The 12,702-nt window shown below is 41.4% G+C and overlaps 1 protein-coding gene and 5 non-coding genes across 10 annotated transcripts in view; 1 reads left to right on the forward strand and 5 right to left on the reverse strand.

Moving 5' to 3' along the window:
- The window catches only part of ccser2a (coiled-coil serine-rich protein 2a), a 63,787-nt gene that overhangs the window by 8,810 nt on the left and 42,275 nt on the right, over positions 1–12,702 (forward strand). The window contains exon 1 of one of the 5 annotated variants that reach the window (XM_048269284.1): positions 9,704–9,842. The exons of the other annotated variants lie outside the window; for them this stretch is intronic. The gene's annotated coding sequence lies outside the window, so the exon portion shown is untranslated. Of the gene's footprint in view, positions 1–9,703; positions 9,843–12,702 lie in introns of those variants that run through there. 5 annotated transcript variants of the gene reach the window in all.
- trnat-ugu lies at positions 1,489–1,561 on the reverse strand. Its single transcript has one exon. It is a non-coding gene; the product is annotated as a tRNA-Thr (tRNA).
- trnat-ugu lies at positions 2,316–2,388 on the reverse strand. The gene has a single exon. It is a non-coding gene; the product is annotated as a tRNA-Thr (tRNA).
- Positions 3,190–3,262, reverse strand: trnat-ugu. The gene has a single exon. It is a non-coding gene; the product is annotated as a tRNA-Thr (tRNA).
- On the reverse strand, positions 4,018–4,090 carry trnat-ugu. Its single transcript has one exon. It is a non-coding gene; the product is annotated as a tRNA-Thr (tRNA).
- Positions 7,767–7,839, reverse strand: trnat-ugu. Its single transcript has one exon. It is a non-coding gene; the product is annotated as a tRNA-Thr (tRNA).

Consider the following 12,702-nt stretch of genomic DNA (forward strand, 5'->3'; position numbering starts at 1 on the left):
GTGTTTGTAGTCCTAGCTTTGTGAATGGGAAATAAAGTGGCTCTGGTGCAGCCATATGCTATTGCAGCCAGTTGATATGTTGCTTCAGGATCAGGATCACAGAAGGGAGGGGTGTAATTTGATTGGCTGTTGAGCTCAAATATCAACAGCTCTGTCTCTGTCCAAAATTGCAGACTAGACAAGTAGAATGTTCAACCACTGAAAGACAGTTATGGGTCTCTTTTCCATAAATAAAATAAAAAACGTAAGTCGTTATATTTCAGAAAGTTAAAAAAAAAGTGAAATATTGGTGCCCTCAAGATTTTTGACCAATGTTGAAATTTCACTGGGTGATAAACTATTTTTAATCTAGGACCGGGTTGGACTTGTCTGAATTCCAGGATATAGGATTATCACTAGTGTTAACTAAACAGCAGCAGTGCTACTTTGCTGGGTATGGACTGTCCACTGGCAAGTCTGTGTGTGCATAGTTCATATTTACAGTTTGACAGGTGCATAACAGTCCAAAATTTGTCATTCAGCAGGCCCCAGCGAGAATTGAACTCACAGCCCTTGGTTTACTAAGACCAGTGCTCTAACCACTGAGCTATAGGGCCTTGCCGCGGTAATGTTGTGGTAACCTTCACATTTAATAGACACACTTTGCTTGTAGATTACACCCTGACAATTTGGCTGATGACTATAAGGACAAACAAGTTGTTTTCATTGCTAACATAACTGTGGGCACAACCTCTTATGTAAAGCCAATTCTTGATTGGCTCTGTCATTGAGTCCTCTGTCTAGCTGTCCATTCTGTGTACGCACTCAAAATCCCTTTAGTGTTTGTAGTCCTAGCTTTGTGAATGGGAAATAAAGTGGCTCTGGTGCAGCCATATGCTATTGCAGCCAGTTGATATGTTGCTTCAGGATCAGGATCACAGAAGGGAGGGGTGTAATTTGATTGGCTGTTGAGCTCAAATATCAACAGCTCTGTCTCTGTCCAAAATCGCAGACTAGACAAGTAGAATGCTCAACCACTTAACCCTTAAAGGTGTAGGTTTTTGAATGTTCTAAGTTCCGCAACAATTGAAGGTTCTAAAATTCTATGTTGAATTCAATGAACCCAGATATTCTTTAGAACGTTCATTTCTCAACATTCCTGTCACTCCTTTAAGGGTTAAAGACAGTTTTGGGTCTCTTTGCCATAAATAAAATAAAAAAACGTAAGTCGTTATATTTCAGGAAGTTTAAAAAAAAAGTGAAATATTGGTGCCCTCAAGATTTTTGACCAATGTTGAAATTTCACTGGGTGATAAACTATTTTTAATCTAGGACCGGGTTGGACTTTGTCTGAATTCCAGGATAGAGGATTATCACTAGTGTTAACTAAACAGCAGCAGTGCTGTATTTTGTTGGTATGGACTGTCCACTGGCAAGTCTGTGTGTGCATAGTTCATATTTACAGTTTGACAGGTGCAGTATTTAACAGTCCAAAATTTGCCATTCATCAGGCCCCAGCAAGAATTGAACTCGCGACCCCTGGTTTACAAGACCAGTGCTCTAACCACTGAGCTATAGGGCCTTGCCATGTAATGTTGTGGTAACCTTCACATTTAATAGACACACCTTGCTTGTAGCTTCCACACCCCTGACAATTTGGCTGATGACGATAAGGACAAACAAGTTGTTTTCATTGCTAACATAACTGTGGGCACAACCTCTTATGTAAAGCCAATTCTTGATTGGCTCTGTCATTGAGTCCTCTGTCTAGCTGTCCATTCTGTGTACGCACTCAAAATCGCTTTAGTGTTTGTAGTCCTAGCTTTGTGAATGGGAAATAAAGTGGCTCTGGTGCAGCCATATGCTATTGCAGCCAGTTGATATGTTGCTTCAGGATCAGGATCACAGAAGGGAGGGGTGTAATTTGATTGGCTGTTGAGCTCAAATATCAACAGCTCTGTCTCTGTCCAAAATTGCAGACTAGACAAGTAGAATGCTCAACCACTTAAAGACAGTTTTGGGTCTCTTTTCCATAAAAAAAAAAAAAAAAACGTAAGTCGTTATATTTCAGAAAGTTAAAAAAAAAAGGGAAATATTGGTGCCCTCAAGATTTTTGACCAATGTTGAAATTTCACTGGGTGATAAACTATTTTTAATCTAGGACCGGGTTGGACTTGTCTGAATTCCAGGATATAGGATTATCACTAGTGTTAACTAAACAGCAGCAGTGCTACTTTGCTGGGTATGGACTGTCCACTGGCAAGTCTGTGTGTGCATAGTTCATATTTACAGTTTGACAGATGCAGTATTTAACAGTCCAAAATTTGCCATTCAGCAGGCCCCAGCGAGAATTGAACTCGCGACCCCTGGTTTACAAGACCAGTGCTCTAACCACTGAGCTATAGGGCCTTGCCATGTAATGTTGTGGTAACCTTCACATTTAATAGACACACCTTGCTTGTAGCTTCCACACCCCTGACAATTTGGCTGATGACGATAAGGACAAACAAGTTGTTTTCATTGCTAACATAACTGTGGGCACAACCTCTTATGTAAAGCCAATTCTTGATTGGCTCTGTCATTGAGTCCTCTGTCTAGCTGTCCATTCTGTAATGCGCACTCAAAATCCCTTTAGTGTTTGTAGTCCTAGCTTTGTGAATGGGAAATAAAAGTGGCTCTGGTGCAGCCATATGCTATTGCAGCCAGTTGATATGTTGCTTCAGGATCAGGATCACAGAAGGGAGGGGTGTAATTTGATTGGCTGTTGAGCTCAAATATCAACAGCTCTGTCTCTGTCCAAAATTGTAGAAGACCTTAAAGGTGTAGGTTTTAGACAAGTTAGAAGGTTCTAAAATTCTATGTTGAACCCAGATATTCTTTAAAGACAGTTTTAAGGGTTCTCTTTTCCATAAAATAAAAAAAAAACGTAAGTCGTTATATTTCAGGAAGTTTAAAAAAAAAGTGAAATATTGGTGCCCTCAAGATTTTTGACCAATGTTGAAATTTCACTGGGTGATAAACTATTTTTAATCTAGGACCGGGTTGGACTTGTCTGAATTCCAGGATAGAGGATTATCACTAGTGTTAACTAAACAGCAGCAGTGCTACTTTGCTGGGTATGGACTGTCCACTGGCAAGTCTGTGTGTGCATAGTTCATATTTACAGTTTGACAGGTGCAGTATTTAACAGTCCAAAATTTGCCATTCATCAGGCCCCAGCAAGAATTGAACTCGCGACCCCTGGTTTACAAGACCAGTGCTCTAACCACTGAGCTATAGGGCCTTGCCATGTAATGTTGTGGTAACCTTCACATTTAATAGACACACCTTGCTTGTAGCTTCCACACCCCTGACAATTTGGCTGATGACGATAAGGACAAACAAGTTGTTTTCATTGCTAACATAACTGTGGGCACAACCTCTTATGTAAAGCCAATTCTTGATTGGCTCTGTCATTGAGTCCTCTGTCTAGCTGTCCATTCTGTGTACGCACTCAAAATCGCTTTTAGTGTTTTGTAGTCCTAGCTTTGTGAATGGGAAATAAAGTGGCTCTGGTGCAGCCATATGCTATTGCAGCCAGTTGATATGTTGCTTCAGGATCAGGATCACAGAAGGGAGGGGTGTAATTTGATTGGCTGTTGAGCTCAAATATCAACAGCTCTGTCTCTGTCCAAAATTGCAGACTAGACAAGTAGAATGCTCAACCACTTAAAGACAGTTTTGGGTCTCTTTTCCAAAAAAAAAAAAAAAAAAACGTAAGTCGTTATATTTCAGAAAGTTTAAAAAAAAGGGAAATATTGGTGCCCTCAAGATTTTTGACCAATGTTGAAATTTCACTGGGTGATAAACTATTTTTAATCTAGGACCGGGTTGGACTTGTCTGAATTCCAGGATATAGGATTATCACTAGTGTTAACTAAACAGCAGCAGTGCTACTTTGCTGGGTATGGACTGTCCACTGGCAAGTCTGTGTGTGCATAGTTCATATTTACAGTTTGACAGATGCAGTATTTAACAGTCCAAAATTTGCCATTCAGCAGGCCCCAGTTGAGAATTGAACTCATGACCCTGGTTTACAAGACCAGTGCTCTAACCACTGAGCTATAGGGCCTTGCCATGTAATGTTGTGGTAACCTTCACATTTAATAGACACACCTTGCTTGTAGCTTCCACACCCCTGACAATTTGGCTGATGACGATAAGGACAAACAAGTTGTTTTCATTGCTAACATAACTGTGGGCACAACCTCTTATGTAAAGCCAATTCTTGATTGGCTCTGTCATTGAGTCCTCTGTCTAGCTGTCCATTCTGTGTACGCACTCAAAATCGCTTTAGTGTTTGTAGTCCTAGCTTTGTGAATGGGAAATAAAGTGGCTCTGGTGCAGCCATATGCTATTGCAGCCAGTTGATATGTTGCTTCAGGATCAGGATCACAGAAGGGAGGGGTGTAATTTGATTGGCTGTTGAGCTCAAATAGAGAGCCGAAGTCACGCCCTTCTATTTCCGGTCCATCTTTCAAAAAAATATGAACGGGAGTTAATGGAGAGATAGCAATTATTTTTTGGTCCAGTTTGAATTGTGCCACGAATTTCACATATGATGTGTGTGAATTTAAAGATAATTTTTTCACGTCAAGAAAGTACTGTTGTTCGATAGATGCGTTGAAACGATAAGAGCTGTTTTCAAAAGTTATGTTGGTTTTGTGTGAATCCACTCAGTGGACTACATCTCGTCTCGGCGATATGTACGTTACCAGCGTAATGAAACGATAAGAGCTGTTATGCTAGTTAGCGGTTGCATCTTGCTGCCTGCTATGTCACTTAACAGTATGTAATGTACAGTCTATGGACAAATACAACTTACCTGATGTGTTTAATCCTCTGACTCATGGTATTTTCTTCGGCAAGGAAAGCCCAATTAAGACCTGTTACTGGTATGCTTGTACAATCTAGTGTGGCTGTGAATGAGCTAACGTCACTAGCGCGACTGATGGGTTTGTAGTCGTTGGAATTACGATCTTTCACAATGTTGTAATTCAATAGTTACGAAACTAGAGATGCACCAATTGCAATTTTCTGGGCCGATACCGATTTCCGATTTTTCATAGAGTTTGACCTGCCGATACCGATTTTAGCCGATTCCGATTTCATTTCTTCTAACCATTTTACAGTTACACACACAAATAGTTATTTTCTATCTTTTCTTTGATAGAACATGTTAATATAGACATGTAATCAACTTATCAATAATGAAATGGCTGTTAAAAAAAAATGGAACTGGTGAGCAGACAGATTCTTCTTCAAGTCTAACTTCAGCTGCAGTATCAAATTATGGATTAAGTTAAGTTATGGAACACCCATTTTATTCTTCTCACATCCAATATCCAACTAAAGATATAACAAAAATTGGCATGATACATTTGAACATGCTACCATGTAACATATTTTCATATGCATTGATGAATTTATGAGAGGGCGAGGGAAAAGTGCTTGTAGCCTAGGCTATCACCAAACACAGGGGAGGAGAAGTGCGATTAGGTGCTCCACCATATATGAAAACAGTGCACGTCTGTTTTGCGGTGAAAAAATGAAATACAAATTCCGGTTAAATGCATCAATTAGGCTATAGAAACTTTCAGAGACGGCTGATTCATTGTAGGCTACTATGTCAAAAGCAACTTTAACGTTTGTTTGACTTTCTAATAGGCTATCATTTGTTCACTTTCACGACATCCACTTCTCAATCTACTAGGGTATTTTAAGCCCTAGTCTACTGCAGTAAATAGTTCCGAGTATTTTTTTTTAAGTGGAGTAGAACTACTAGGGCTACTGTATGTTGCTGCTTGTTGACATCTTATTATGTAGCCTATGATCGCTAAACTTTCATTATTTTTAATGTCGCATGTCGGTTATCTCCGTTCAGCAGCGCTTGTGGTTCAGCTGTGGGCGCGCCAATTAGCGGCAGTGACGGGCGGTGATGGCGATGTTTCACGTAGCCTAATGAAGTGACAGCTTAGTAAATTCCACGCAGTAGGCCAATGGCAAAGCACAGCGTTTGCTGCATAGAAAAACTCAGTAGCCTATTAGCGCTTTCTTTGTAGCCCTACATCCAGCCCTGAGTGTTGGCCTGGTTGCTATCTTCTTCAAACTTTGCAAACTCAGCTGGGTGTTGTTACAATTGTGGCGCACAAGTGCATTTGACCGGGATAAAATCGGCATGTCTCAGACTGACTGGCCGGTCGCCGGTCATGGCCGATCACGTGAAAATCGGCCGATTCCGGTCACCAGCCGATCTATCGGTGCATCTCTATACGAAACAAACTGCAAATGTCTTTACATGAAAAATTGTCTTTAAAATTGACAAACATCATATGGGTAATTCAAGGCACAAGTCAACCGGGACCAGAAAATAATTTCTTTTTCGCCATAGACTGCCGTTCAAATTTTTTTGAAAGATAGGTCCCATGGAGGCAAACGGAAGGGGCGGGACTTCTCTCTATAGAGCTTCTCTCCCGCCCTTTCCGCTATCCCTGCTGGACCTCTAGATTGAAAAATCGTTAATGCAAGTGAATGTGAGAAAATAATTATTTTCTGGTCCCGTTTGAATTTTGCCATGAATGTGAACATATGTTGTCTGTGAATTTTTAATATAAATTTTCGTGTAAAGAATGCTACAATTGAGCGGGTAGAAGTTTGATGCGGTTAAACTTGTGGACTACAACTTTCCGCTAGACGACAGCTAACTAGTTTCCCATAACAACCATCAGTTGGTCGAGATGTAGAGGGTTATTAAGATCGACTTTGAACACAGTGAACCATACAACTTTACAATCACACTGTATCATAGTGTTAATGTGTTGAGTAAAGCTAGACATGTTTCGAATATTTTTGTTACCATGTGTGTTTATTCCTGCCGTTACAAAAACTAGCATCTCAGCTAATGTTAGCGATTAGAGCTAGCTCACGTCACAGGCGACATGTAGTCTTTCTCGTTATGTCTTTTCCACAACGGATAGCTGAAGAATCATATAATAAACTGTCAAACTCGTAACATGAAAAATTATATTACAAATTCACAGACAACATATGTTCACATTCATGGCACAATTCAAACGGGAACAGAAAATAATTATTGGGGGTTTACTGGGGGTTTAGCGGATGGGCGGGACTTACCAGCTCTATATCAACAGCTCTGTCCAAAATCGCAGACTAGACAAGTAGAATGCTCAACCAGTGAAAGACAGTCTCTTTTCCATAAATAAAACAAATAAGTCGTTATATTTCAGAAAGTAAAAAAATATATATAAATATTGGTGCCCTAAAGATTTTGACCAATGTTGAATGTGATAAACTATACCGGTACTACTCAAAAAAATGAAGGGAACACTTCAATCATACACTGGATCGGTACTCTGACACTGTTTGGCTCTGAGCACAAGTAAAACTTTTGAGGCGAGTGTTTTATTTTGCAAGAACTGTCAGACATTCTGTGAATGTAGTTTGAGATTGGAGAAAAGGGTGGAAGGTTTCAAAAAATGTGTTTTAACAATTATGGAAAACTAAGTGTTCCCTTAATTTTTTTGAGCAGTATATTTAATCTCAGACCGGGTTGGACTTGTCTGAATTCCAGGATATAGGATTACCACTAGTGTTAACTAAGCAGCAGCATTGTTTCTTTGCTGGGTATGTACTGTCCACTGGCAAATCTGTGTGTGCATAGTTTATATTTACAGTTTAACAAGTGCAGTACGGCCATATATTTAACAGTCCAAAACTTGCCATTCAGCAGGCCCCAGCGAGAATTGAACTCGCGACCCCTGGTTTACAAGACCAGTGCTCTAACCACTGAGCTATGAGGCCCTGCCTGTTAGTCCTATAGTTAGGTATAGCTCTCAGCTGAGTTCCACACCCATTTGGTGAAGGCGGAGCAAAAGTTGGTTTCCCACAGTGACTTCCTCTGTAGTGCTTTGTTATTTGTAGTCTGTAGAGGTGGAGTGGGTTAAATGAAAAGAGACTGGCTCTTTCACCTTTCAAAGTTCTGTCTATCGCTTAATTTGTAGTCTATGGTTTCTTTGCTTATGTGAGAATAGTTGAGTCTTGTTGTGTCTGTGCGTGTGTGTCTGTGTGTGTCTCTGTGTTTGTGTTCACTTAGCATGTGAATGGGCTTTTGGGCTAGAAGAGCTTTTTTCTTCTATCTAGGGGTGTTACTTTTTTAGGTGTTACTTTCAACATTTATTCGTCTGTCCGACTCTTTTGTTCATAGTGTTTTCTCAAAAGGCATCTTCTGGGATGTAAACTAATTGCCAGTCTTCCCACATATTCAGTATTCACAATAGATGAATACAAAGAAAAATGTTATCAGTAGACCATCTGTATTGACATGTACAAACCTCAGATGGCCAACAATGTGCCACAGACCATGTTGTGCTCATAAAGACAGAAATTCTGTAAAAATATGTCAGTCAAAGGACTGCATGTGTACTTCTGGAAAACATCCATGGATACACTTTCATCAATGGAAGACAGAGACAAACCATGGTCAAAAATCAGAGACCAAAGACGGGGACTACCTTCAACTACCTCAGTATGTAACAAAGTAGCCTAGTCTATGGTCTTGATTGTCAGCAGCAGCTATGAAATCTCATAATCTTTGTGCCTTTGACATGTAAACTTACAGGTGAATCAGTAGTGAAAAGGTGAAAGTCACTATAGTAAGGACCAACTAACAACTAGTAAACTAACAACTGGGCTATGGGGTCAGAACGTGCATTTATAGTATTTAACAGACACTGCTGTAATCTTGTGTAGACTCCAAGCGATTTTGTCTGTAAGGAACAGCCCCTTTGTTCTTTTCGTAATGACTCATTTGATGAAATGTGTGTGTGTGTGTGTGTGTGTGTGTGTGTGTGTGTGTGTGTGTGTGTGTGTGTGTGTGTGAGAGAGAGAGAGAAAGAAGGAGAGAGTTTTTTTGGTTCATGATGAATCATTTTTGTGATATGCCTATGTTGTAATGTACTGTACAGACGTAAAGTGGGGGGGCGGGGGTAGAGAGACAGAGTTTGTTTGACAGTGCATGTATGTAGGCAATGCTTTCCGTATCAGGGTTATGCTAACCTTAACGCAACCTTTGTTCTGTGAAAAACGGATCACCATAGGCTAAAGATGACATCATACAGTCAGCTCCTGCTGGTCTTTGGTCTCCACGTTCCCAAGAACTTCCCTTGGGTGTCCGTTTAGTGCTACTGTCTGTTTACTGTTTAGTAACACTGATAGGATGCATGGTGAAATTATGAGAACACAAAGACACATTTAAAGATAACAAGTCAGCAAGGCCCAGCATAATAATCACATTCTCTTCACATGTCATCTTCACATGTTAGTCTTGTTACTGCGCTGAATGGCTTGATCAAAAGGCTGATTTATTCTTCCTTTATAATTTTGTTACTGAGCTGAACGGCTTGATTAAAAGGCTGATTTATTCTTTCTTTATAATTGTGTCAGTACTTTACTTGTACATCCCCTTTCTATTGTCTTTATATGTCTCTCTCATCAAGTAATTTCATGGTTTCTTTCTTTCTCTTGTTTCTCTCTATCTTGCTTTCTCTCTCTCTTCCCCTTATCCCACTTTCTCTCTCTCTCTCTCTCAACTTTCTGCCTTCACTTGACATGCTAGCTGGGCCACGTGTTGATCAGCTGACTTTCATGTTGGCAGAAGAGGATAAAGTTGCGCTAGCGTAAGCTGAATACCTCTCTGACATACAGTGGAAGGTACGGACAAACACAGTAAACAGCTTGATGTTTTTGCCATGTCAGTACTTAAGCACATGGGCCATACCAGTCAGAAGTCAAGAGCCATAAGCCAGGTTCGTATGTTCCTGCATGATTAGCACAGAGTGTGTGAGTGCTGCTTGGCTTTTATACTATGAGAAGAGAGAGCCTGGTTGTCAATAGAGAATGTATTCATTTCAGCTGGAGAGCACAGTTCACTGTCAGTGTCTCAAGTGTGCACATTAGCATAGCAATGCTAATACTAAGATAAGAAGTCTGTCAAGAATGGAACTGCTTTGACAGCGATTGATGTTGGGAATGCAGCCTTAATAACACTGCCATTAGGGCTGTTGAAACAAAATGTTAACTCATGGTCTTCTGATACTTCTTTTTATGTTCTCCATATTAGGTAAGAATACCTCACCATTAGGCTACTGTGCCTTTACTTTAAGACTGCAGTTGACTTTTGAACTTGTTATGCTCTTCTCTCAAGCTGTTAGAGCTGTTAGCACTCAAGGACAGTAAGGAAGATCAATAACCACTTAGACCATATTGTGCTCTGTTTCAGATCCATTACTCAGCGTCTTACGTTTCCTGTTCTTCCATTATTTGCTCCTTCCTCCATGTTTTTTCTTTCCCTATCTCTTCTCCTTTCTTCTCCCCCATTCTCCCCAATAATAGGACTTGTGTTTGACTTGGTCTTTTGTTTGCCCTGAAAATCAGTCAGTAAAGAAGTAACAAGTCAACCCACAATAACAAACCAGCCCCATGCTTTGTGTTCAGGACTTTCATGTTTAACAGTTTGACATGTAATAGCATTCTGTGAAGTAAATCTCCTTTTCTGTAGTTTCTCATAAGCTGCTTTCGTTTGAACATGTGGCTTGATTTGGGTGTCACAGACAGGTTTTATAGAGCCCCGTGAACTTAGTGGGGCTGTTTGAGATTTATTATTTGGCTGGTGGGATTGGTTCTGTTACAAACTGTACAGAAGGGAAGAGAAACTAAATTAGCCTGCCATGTCACTGGGTTTCAGCACAAACAAAATGATGTAATGTTGAGCAGAGCCAATGGGAATGTCTGTAATATTGGACATGTGCTTTCCAGTAAATATATAGGCCTGTAAGCAATCTGCATGTCTGAGGTTGATCAAGTTGTATACCATACCAGTGTATGTCATACTATCACAATTAAGCTCAGTTTTTGAGTAGCCTTCCAAAACTAGATCTAAGAGTTTTTTTTTCTTCCATTTTTCTATCCGTTAATGACTCCAGTCGAATGGATGTATGAATCCAATTATGGGGCATTTCCGCTTGTGAACTTCTCCGTTGAAACCGTTAATTTCAGTTCATACACACACACACACACACACACACACACACACACACACACACACACACACACGCATATACACACGCATACACATACACATACACCTACACATACGATACGCATACGCATACACACAAAATCACACACACCCACACACACACACACACACACACACACACACACACACACACACACACACACACACACACACACACACACACACACACACACACACACACACACACCTCTCCAGCCCGGCATCCTGTCCTGTCTTGTGTCTCTTTATGCGATACTGATCTGAGCATCATTACGAGGGCTGCGCAGTGCCAGAGTGAGTAGCTGTAGTGGCCAGCACACACATTATTCACACACTCTGCACACAGTCTCGCCATTGACAGCCAATCTGCCCCGAGTTCAGACTCCAGAGCAGAGGGCTACGTGAAGAGACAGAGAGGTTTGAGGTTGGCCCAGTCCAGCCTGCGTCTTTCGCGCTCCACTCACTATGTGCCACACTCCCAGGCTCTTGCCCGCCTGCCCGCCAGGGTGGGGCTCCATCAATATTACAGCACCCTGCTGGAGGCCAACTGGCACTGGCTGCAGGACACACACACACACATACACACACACACAGACCGACACGTGGGGAGGAAAGACGTGCCAGAGAACGTGTCTGAATGAGTGTGAAGGAGCTAGGAGCTCCCTCTCTCTCTCTGCATCAGCTGACCCTGCTGGCCCTTCCACGGAACTCACGTTAGCCTCAGCAGAGGGAAAGGTAACGCTGGATTTTTCTAACAGTCATTATTAGGTTCTCAGAGAGGAATCCGTTGTTCCTGTGCTGGTTCTCAAATGTGTATTCTTTTTCTTGTGTGAGTTTGGACTCCCTGCTGTGGGCAGGGTGTTGTAACGAGGCGCCAGGCAGCACGTGCATGGGAGGGTGCTAACCTAACCTTGTTGCAGCTCATTTGATTAGAGGGCACTAATGGGCAGTTAGGGCCTCCCTGTGGGAAGCCATGATCCATCCAGCTGTCAACGGTGCTCTTAGTGCCCGTTACTGTTATACAAGCCGTGGACAGTTTGCTGGTGCCAATGGGTTTTGTTGGGTTGGAAATTATTTGGTGGATGAGTCACATGTGGTTTGTATTTGTTCACTGGAAAGATAAGGCATTGCTTGTTCAGTTAGCCGACTGGATTGCATTTAGCAAAGTGTGACCTTGTAGATATAGTTCCAGCAAACAAAGAAAGGAACAGTAAAGGTTTTATTTAGAATCCCAGTTTGCCCAGATGTATGGATGCAGCCATTTAGTAATGGGCTTTCTTTTGCACAAGCTCAGGTCTACTATGTCTACAGCTGGAAGACAGTGTGTGTGTTTCAGTGAGTGTGTGAGTCAGTTTTTGGGGGTTGAGGGTGGAGATATAGGCTGAAACTCTCAGTCTTTCTCTCTTTCATTCTCATTCTCTCTCTCTCATCCTCTCACTCCATCTCTCTCTCTCCATCTCTCTTTTCGCATTGGCACAGTAGCCTACATAAGGAGAGGCCGGTAGGGGTAAGCACGAGTGGCTCTGTCAGGTTTGGGAAAAGCACTCGTGCAGAAAAGTCGCTGTAGGGTACTGTTGTGTCCTGAAAAC

Source organism: Alosa alosa, chromosome 18 (genome assembly GCF_017589495.1).
Source record: "Alosa alosa isolate M-15738 ecotype Scorff River chromosome 18, AALO_Geno_1.1, whole genome shotgun sequence".
In the NCBI taxonomy this organism is placed as follows: domain Eukaryota; kingdom Metazoa; phylum Chordata; class Actinopteri; order Clupeiformes; family Clupeidae; genus Alosa; species Alosa alosa.